Raw genomic sequence first — 9,855 nt, forward strand, 5'->3', positions numbered from 1 at the left:
GTTTCCTTCGCATATTCACCCCTGAAGTGAGGTGGACTTGTTCCTTGTCCCTTTTCCTTTTTTTTTTTTTTTTTCCATTTTTCTTAGATTCCCATAGGAAATATATCACAAAAGGATCTCAGGACAATTATCTGGGTACAAAGCACTTTACCAATAACCAGCTTTGGCACTTTGCAGGAGTAAAATCCTGTTTTGATACAACACAAGGGACTCTGAGGAGAGGTCTTATTTCTCTCCTTGGTACACCACATGGTGAAACCGAAAAAAAAAAAAACCAACCACAAACCTAACTTGCTTCCTCCTTTCAGGTTTCTGAGTGCATGCACTGAGTCAAGAGACAGATGTTGCTTGATTTCTGCATGGGGTGGTGTGGGGTGATGTGGGGGAGTAAATAAACCTTCCCATCTAGGGCCTTCAGGTTGCCTGCAGCTTCCTTCTATTTCAGGTCCAGAGTATGTAATTGACACAGAGTATCTGTCTATGCTAACCTTGCACCTTCTACAAACACTGAATCTTACTAGTAAATTACTTCTTCCCAAGTCATAATGTCACAGAATGAACATTCTCATTTTGCATCTCAGTCAAGTAGTGGGGGAAAGACTTGCCTTGGCAGACCAGTTAATAATCAAGTATGGAAGACTGGAGGGAAAAAAAAAACACAACTTATTTGTCTTCCAGATCCTTGGTATTAAAACTACCAGTTAGCGTCACACACAGTGTCACCAGTGCTGCATTTGATGGAGTCAGGATGACCTGTGTGTGGATTTACATTCCTGACTGGGGCTGGCATATAAGAGTGGTGGCCGTGAGGCTCCTGGAGGGACACTGGTGGAGTGCCCAGGGACCACAGAATGTAGCAGAGTCAACAAGCTTTGCAGTGACTAGTGACTGAGGGAAGGGGGACCCCATGGCTAGAAGAGACAGCAGAGCAAAAGCTTGAACTAGTTTTCTAGAAAGCCCCAGGCCTTGTTAAGGAATCTTTAAGATAATACCTCTTTTGACTGGCCATTGGTTTTTTCCCTTTTAGAAGCAGCAGCGGTGGTTGGCTGGGAGAGATGTGGAGAGAGCAGGGTAGGAAGGGGGTCAGAAGACACGTGATGGCGCTGATTACAAGTGGGCTTTGTGAGCCGTGGCCAGGGACACCTGCGGCTCTCCCAGACATGCCTGCCCAGTAGGGGTGGTTTGAATGAGAAAACAGCTTCCAAAAAGATGTAACACAAGAGCATAAAAGGAAAAGAAAACTGTGCATTTGTGAGATGAGGGAATTGTAGAGTTTTATCTCTGATTCTCCTTTAAATAAACCTTTTATTATCTCATATTCTCACTCATAGGTCAGGGCTCACCAGATGACAAGAGAGAGAGAGGACTCATTACCAGGGCTCCAAGCTGGTGTTTTGCTCAAAAAGGAATTTGCTTTCAAACAGACATGTATTCACTAATCTCTTTTCTTTAAAAAAATAAATAAATAAAACAAACACAAAATCTCTTCCAACTCAGCTGACTAAGTCTGAGTGGGGATGACAGCAGCATTCACTGGTGTGATCCTGCAGAGCAAGTGTCCAGAATGAAAATAAATGTGACTTTTCATATCAGGACATAGTGTTGCTTTGTTCGTAATTCAATTAAAGAACAGGCATTACAATGCTCTTGTATGATAGAGGAGATAATAAAGAGATTCCACGTCTTCCAGGCTGAAATTCAGCTAAACCTGTACTTGACAGGTTGGAATCAGTTATCTTAAGAGAGCCAGAGCGGACAGTCCTTGGTGTCCAAAGAGCTATACTTTGGGGAGTAAGGAGAAGCAAAAGAAAAAAATCCGCATGCCTTATATGGTCAACAAGCTTAGCCCAGATCTATTCCAGATGGTTATTTCTCATATTTGTTGACATTTTCCATAGCTAATTGAGCCTTGATAAATACCAATTGTGTGATCATATATGTGAGATATCACTCATCTGTCAATCTATCTGTCTCTCCCTATTAAAATGCTCAGTCATCCAATAAGGTCATCCACTTAAAACTGATTTTAGCAGGACTTGGAAGGAATTAAGTCAGGTGTCATCACTGTCATTTTTGGAAAAACCTTCCCTGACTGTGGAAGCTGAGTTGGATTGTCCCTTCTTGGCTTCAATTTCCTTATCTGTAAAACACAATTAGTGATATCTTTCCTGGAAGGTTGTTTTGAAAATTAAATAAGCTAAGTTATGTGAAATGCCTAGCTGAGAACCTGGTGTCTCAGTCCATTCAGGTTGCTGTCACAAAGTACCATAGACCAGTGACTTGTAAATATTTCTCACTGTTCTGAAGACTGGGAAATCCATGAGCAAGACACCAGCAGATCCAGGGTCTGGTGAGAGCCCACTTCCTGGGTTATAGAAGGCTGTGTCTTTGCTGTAGCCTCACATGGTGGAAGGGGTTAAGGAGCTCTCTGGGGTTCTGTTTTATAAAGGCAATAATTCCTGCTCATGAGGGCTCCACCTTCATGACCTAACTGTCCCCTCAAAGCCCCCATCTCCTGCACTATCACTCTGTGGCTTAGGTTTTAATACACGAATTTGGCGGGGGGACCCAAACAATCAACCTATAGCACCTGGCATACACTCTCAGTAATTGACAGGTAATATTACAGCCTGTACGTGTGTGTGTGTGAAGTTGCTTCAGTTGTATCTGACTCTTTGCAACCCTATGGACCATAGCCCACAGGGCTCCTCTCTCCATGGGTTTCTCCAGGCAAGGATACTGGAGTGGGTTACCATGCTCTTCTCCAGAGGATCTTCCCAACCCAGGGACTGAACCTGCGTCTCTTGTGTCTCCTACATTGACAGGCAGGTTCTTTACCACTAGTGCCACCTGGGAAGTCCATCAGAAGCTAAATCCATTCATTTATCCATTTGGCACTTTGTTTGAGGACACCCCCTATGCTAAACTCTAAGCGAGGCCTTGATGATGCAGTGTTGAGCCAAACAGATCTGCTTCCTGACTTTCTGAATCAGACAGTATAAATGGAGGGGAGGTGGGGAGGAGATGACAGAGCGAAACAGGATCATGTACTTATATTGTGACAGGTACTCCAAAGGTACCATGCTTTGTAAGTTCCCAGTGCAGGAAAATGCTATCATCTAGGAAGTAAAACAAGTCTTCCTTTTGAATTGACATTGTTACTGAGTTTGCAAGGATAAATGTGGATATGGGAGGTGGGATGTGAGACAGAAGCAGGATGTGGGAAAGGATGTCTGTTCTGTTGTGGTTTAATTTCACACTCTTGGAGGAACAGGAGATGTGCTGGTGTGAACTTAGCAGAGTAAGTTCCTCCAGTGCCTTTTCTGGCATCAGTTGCCATCCTCTGGTGACTCAGGGATGGGCATGGAGGGAACACAGACAATGCAAGGGAGAGGTGGTTTAGGGGTCTGTGGGGAAGCCATGTGGGTGGGGATTATGGAGGCAAATAGGAAGGAACCAAGGCGATCGTGGAGCTAACACAAAGAGCCGCAGACTAAGAGGCCGTGCAGCTCCATCTTGGCCCCAGCTAGCAGTCCTAGTTTACAGATGAGGAAACTGGACTTCAAGAATGTTGTGTATTTACCAGGAAATAACACCTGGTAGGCGGTAAAGTGAAGTGACAGTTGCTCAGTCATGTCCAGCTCTATGCAACCCCATAGACTGGAGCCCATCAGGCTCCTCTGTCCCTGTGGTTTTCCAGGCAAGAGTACTGGAGTGGATAGCCATTCCCTTCTCCGGATCTTCCCAACCCGGGGATCAAACCCTGGTCTCCCACACTGTAGACAGATTCTTTACTGTCTGAGCCACTAAGACTTAGACTAAAATCCAGACCTTTTTATTCCAGGTCTCTTGCCTATACCACAAATGGAAGGATTTGAGAAAATAATTGCTGAGGTCCCTTCCATATCTTAATTTCACTATTATGAATGATCCTCACGGTGCCTCTTTAATGATAAAAAGGAAAAGAAAGAAAAGAAGGAAAGGTAAGGTAAAGAAGGATTGAAGGAATGAAAGCGAGAGAGAAGCAATAAAGACACACAGAGATAGAAAGAAAAAAGAGAGAGGATAAGAGAAAAGAAAAAAAAATCATAAATTTTATCTGCGACTTTTCTACTTTGGAGTATGTCCAACTTAATCATTTATAGAGCCGTTAAAATCCACATCAGAGCGCTCACCAGTTGAATATTCTATCTCCAGCCCTCTGTCAGGGCACTCACTAGGAGAGAAGCTGGAGTCCCTGCTGTATTATCCTAATGGTTATTCCAGCCAGTGCTTCATTATCAGTGCCAAATGCGGGGCAAGCCGTGGAGGCACGAACCCCTGAGAGAGTTCATCACGGTTCTGAGTCATTACCTCCAATATCCTTGAAGCTCCAAAAGCAGCCAGGGTGGAGGTTTCTGCTGTGTTTCATTTCATTAACCGCTTCTGTGCTATTGTGTTGAGCCTGTAGGTTCAGAAATGAAACATAACACATGGCAAAGAAACAGTTTACTTTGCACTGGGGCAGATAATCACCTGGCCAATATTAGCGTCTTGAGTGTAGGTGATGCCTTGTCCTTTTATTTTTTTTTTTAATTTTAATTGGAGGATAATTACTTTATGTTGGGATAGTTTCTGCCATACATCAATATGAATCGGTCATAGGTATACATGTCCTATGTTGTTTATTTCTGTTTCTCTGTTAGAAGAAAGGAATCATGATAAAAATTGTACTCTATGGTTCTAATGGAATTTAAGTATTTTTTAAAATGTTATGCCAGTTATTATATATATGTCCATAGGTATACATGTGTCCCCTCCATTCTGAACACCCCTCCTACGTCCCTCCCCACCCTCTTTGTCCTTTTATTTTTGGCAGCAAACCTCCTTTTGGCTACTCTTGGTAGAAGTCAAATATGCTTCTCCTCAAAACCTTGTCGGCATTTCCCTTTTCCCAAAGCCACGGCTACCAGACACTGCTCTTCAGGCCAGTGTCTGCCTCACTGCCCTCCCCTGTCACCCACACACATACTTTTCCGTTTATACTTTTATAAAAAATTTGAATGTGTTGCCCATTAAATACAAAATCAAGGGCCCCAAGTTGTTTATTTCTGTTTCTCTGTTAGAAGAAAGGAGTCATGATAAAAATTGTGCTTTGCGGTTGTAATGGAATTTAAATATTTTTTTGAATGTTATGCCAGCTGTTTTATTCTGTTTATTATTTATTTTTCGGCTGTGCGGCGCGACACTTGGGTCTTAGTTTCCCGACCAGGGACTGAACCCATGCCCCTGCAGTGGAAGCATGGCATCTCAACCACTGGACTGCCAGGGAAGTCCGAATTTAAATATTTTTTTAAACAAAATGTTGAGAAGAGGCGTCTATCTCTTCCTCACCAAAAACAAACAAACAAAAAAAAACCCCTCATTTTATAAAACAAATGTTTAAAAAAGTTGAATCTGTTTTTTTTTTCCTGGGTATAGAGACTCAAGAATGACATTGAAACTTGTTGTTTGTAATACATAGCAACAGCTCCCAGGCTCTCTGTGGTGTAGAAAGAGCAAGCTAATAACTAAAATTGAGATATTCTGACATGATACTACATACAAAAATAAATTGTCTCTAAAAACAGCATATTAATAGTGCACTTATTTTTAACTAAAGTTACAGTAAAACAGAAGGATCTTCTCAACACTTATCCCAAATTCCATCATTTAAATATTTCCAAGTGCTGGAGGAATATCTAGAAATGTACAGATCAGAAAGTATAGTGGGTTTATAAGACAGTTAAGAGAGAAAACAAGGTCGGTTTTTACTAGAATACCAACTACTTCAAAGGAAACTGAACATCTTTTAAGAAGCAGGAGACTGCTTCTCTTCTTAGCTTATTAGAATATGGTTCTATTCAGAAATGTCATCTGTGTCATGGAATCCCTAGTCTAAGATATGACTCAAGACTGGGTACATTGGGTCATGTCGGTTATGTTGGTAGGGAGTAACCTCCTTTACTTTAGAAAAGATACTGTTTTAAGAAGAGGCATTACTGCCATTTGCGATGCTAACCCCTTGTTCAGAATACAGACACATCCTTAGTTCCTCTTAATAACCTATGATGTGTGTATAGACTGTGCATTTAGATTCACATTTCTGAATATATATATATATATATATATATATATATATATATATATATACACACACACACACATACACATAGTCTGTATCCTTCAAGGTTAGCAAATTCTGTACAGTTTCCAACTACTTTGCGAAGTAAAATTTTATTTTACTTTCTCCAAATGCTGACATTTTCTGTCTCCAAAGGGTGAGCATAGGTCCCCTTTGGGCTCCAGGGGTGCTGTTGATATTCTTTCACTACTCTTGGAAGTTTTCCTTAAATCTCTCTTTGTCTCCCCCTAAGATTCAGTACACAAATTTATCTTAGACACACTCCCTTAAATCTGTCATCATTGACAAAATGTGTTTACCCTTCCAACAAATTTTTCCTTCCATATTTTCTTTTCTAATCAGTTCTACCTATAAAGCTCTTTCTCACCCCATCCCCACCAACTACATTCTATTCATTCTCCAGGTTAATTTTTAGGTCATTCCCCTACTCCCCCCACCATGTCCTTTCTCTCTTAATCCAATCCACATGCAGCTTCTATACCATTCCTATAGTTCCCCTTTCATGCCCCTTCATTGTTCTTAATTATTTTAGGGTTTTCTCTCTTGCTGTTGCCACAACAGTGAGAGATTAAAACCCAGATACCCTGATTTACACTTGCTCTGTACCCTCTCTTAACCTGTAGGAGTGAGCTTTGCATCTAAGAAGAGCCATAAACCATATTTTAGAGTCTTTGATGGTTTCCCTGTCAATGTCTGTCAAAAAAATATTTAGTCTGTCTGTCCTCTTACCTAGTTTATTCTCCGCCTGGATCACTTTTGTTACATTATTCACACAAGGGCACCTATTATAACCGTGGACACTGGTTATCTCAATATGGAAAAATGGAAACGGGATTCAGGGGCTTCAGTGGATTATCATGCTGGCGGATGAAGACCATGCAGCATCTACAGACTTCATGCAGGTGTTTGACTAAAAATATTATGGTATTTTTGGGTGAAAGAAGGGAAGTAAATTGTGTTGAATCTGAGCCATATCTGGATCCTAGAAGCAATTGTTACTCATTCTGAATTAACTCACTGGCCTCCTGAGTTTTATATACTATACAGTCTCACAAGCTTGTCCTGTCACAAGCAACAGGACTGATCTCCATGGTGCTGATGGGGTCTGAGTTCTCTGCCCTGGTCAAACCCACCATGCATACCCAGGTCTCATCACCACTTTTCTGAGCCAGGGACATCATCTTTTCCTTATGCAATTTCTATCATTACAAGCTGAAGGGAAGCCAACAACAAGGTGATGTGTTACCAAAAAAAGTCAGTACAGTCATAGCCTCATTGCAACTTTGGGTGATGGCATGCTGGGCAGAGCTAAGTTCTAGCAGAGCCAAGAGCCTGGACACTGTTGATAAGAAACAGCTTAAAAGACTGGAAGCTGTATCACCCAGAAGAGAGGATGTGATGCAGAGAGGGAGCAACAGGATTCTATTTTTATTTATGTGAGTCGGGAGGTGATGTGGAAGTGGGGCTTTGCTTATATGAAAGCTATGACTAGTGAGGTTAACTTATAGGGAAGCTCTCTGCATTTAAAAGTGGAAGGAATTGCTTTGTAACTGGTGAGCACACTCTTAACACTTGTCAGATTTAAGGATGTATTCAGATGATTAATCGAGTTATAATGAAAGAGATGCCTGCATTACATGGACATAAGAGACACAAATCAATTGCAACTCCAGTCTTCTTTTAATCTATGATGGTTTCCAATTTACTTAAGACTTTCAAGAGATATAGCACCTAAAAAACAAGTAAGATTCTGGTTTCAGATGTACAGATGAAAAGGTTTTATGCAAGGGGAGGGTTGGGAGGGGTAGAATGGAAAGGGGGAAGATTTGTCCAATATCAATCTTGATGGTATCATTTTAGTAGGTCTATCTTGAAAACAACTGTGTCTTTCACAAGGCAGTACGAGTTTTGTTCCCTCCTTCACAACTGGTACACAACTCAGCACATTCCCCCTTCACTATTGGGATTGATTCCAGGACCCCCCCAGATAGGAAAATTCATGGATGCTCAAGTCTTCTTTGTAAAACCCAGTAGTACTGTCAGCGTTCTGTATCCACGTGTTCTGCCTTTGTGAATTCAGCCAGCCTTGGTTGAATTTTGACTATAAGTACACCAGGATTTCAGGCATTCTAAAACCTTCAAAAGTTTGAAAAATGATGTTTGGTTGTTTTTTCATGTTAATTGACAATGACTTGGAATACCAAATAATTATGTCTCTAGCCTTATCTGAAAAATGGGAGTGCTAACAGTACCTTCCTCATAGGGCTGTTTTTAACAGAAAATGAAATAATACTTGGAAAGCACCCAGCACAGTGTGGCCATGGTGAGTTTCAGGGAATATACAGTTGGCCCTTGAATGTACAAGTTTAAACAGCACTGGTCCACTTTTAGGTGAACTTCCTTCGATAAACATATAGGAAAAATTTTTGGAGATTTGCAACAACTTGAAAAAACTTGTAGATGAACCGTGTAGCCTAGAAATAGCAATAAATATGATACAGTATTGTAATCACTATGTATAAACACTCTTCCTTATGAGGAATTTTCTTAACATTTCAAGATATAATAGTTCCATCACTCCCAGAAGTTCTCTGATGCCCCTTTGTGGCCATTCTGTCATCTCTAGCCCCTGGCAATCACTGGTCTAATTTCTGTTCCTATCATGTTGCCTTTTCCAGAAAATTATATTGGACTCAAATTGGGGCTTCCCTTGTAGCTCAGTTGGTAAAGAATCTTCCTGCAATGCAGGAGACCCAGGTTCGATCCCTGGGTTGGGAAGATCCCCTGGAGAAGGAAATGACAACCCACTCCAGTATTCTTGCCTGGAGAATCTCATAGACAGAGGAGCCTGGTGGGCTACAGTCCATGGGGTTGCAAGAGTTAGACACGACTTAACAACTAAACCACCACCACCATAAAAGATGTCACATTTTGAATCTGGCTTCTTTCATCTAGCATAATGCTTTTGATATTCATCCATGTTGCTCCATATAGTTATATGTACTTTTTTATTGCTGAATAGTATTCCATTATATGGATATACCACATTTGATGACCCACTCATCAATTGATGGACATTTCATTTCTTTCTGAGTTTTGGTGATTTTGAATAAAAATTCACTTTGAAAGGTTTTTTTTTAAACCTTTAATCATCTCCAGTATTTAGTTACCCAAGCTATTGATTGATTGATTGATTTTTAGCCATGCCACATGGCATGTGGGTTCTGACCAGGAATCAAACCCACACCCCCTGCATTGGAACCCCTGAGTTGAAACCACCAGACAACCAGGGAAGTCCTCTGTACTTTTAATTTGATTTGATATTAAGGGATTATCTTTTGCCTTATCAACTGAAGCATTCATTCTGAAATATAATGGTAACTAGGGCAGGCTGGCCATGGCAACTTAGCATAGATGCTCCAAAAGGTAGCCTTTTTCCTGTACTTGTCATTCCACGCCTTTGACTTTCCATGTGGAGAAAACACCACTTCTCTGTATCTGAACAGGCGAGTACCCCGTTCTCAGAATGAAGGGACTCAGAAGGTCATGGCTGTAGCTGCCTGAGATCCAATAGTTCCCCTTTTGCAATAAGGTTATGATGTAAATAATCATATGTGAATGGGTTTTCAACATTACCCGTGGGAAATTAGGAGCTGAACTTCAATTCTTCAAACTCTGTTCCATTTTGAAAA

This window comes from Cervus elaphus, chromosome 32 (genome assembly GCF_910594005.1).
Source record: "Cervus elaphus chromosome 32, mCerEla1.1, whole genome shotgun sequence".
Classification (NCBI taxonomy): Eukaryota; Metazoa; Chordata; class Mammalia; order Artiodactyla; family Cervidae; genus Cervus; species Cervus elaphus.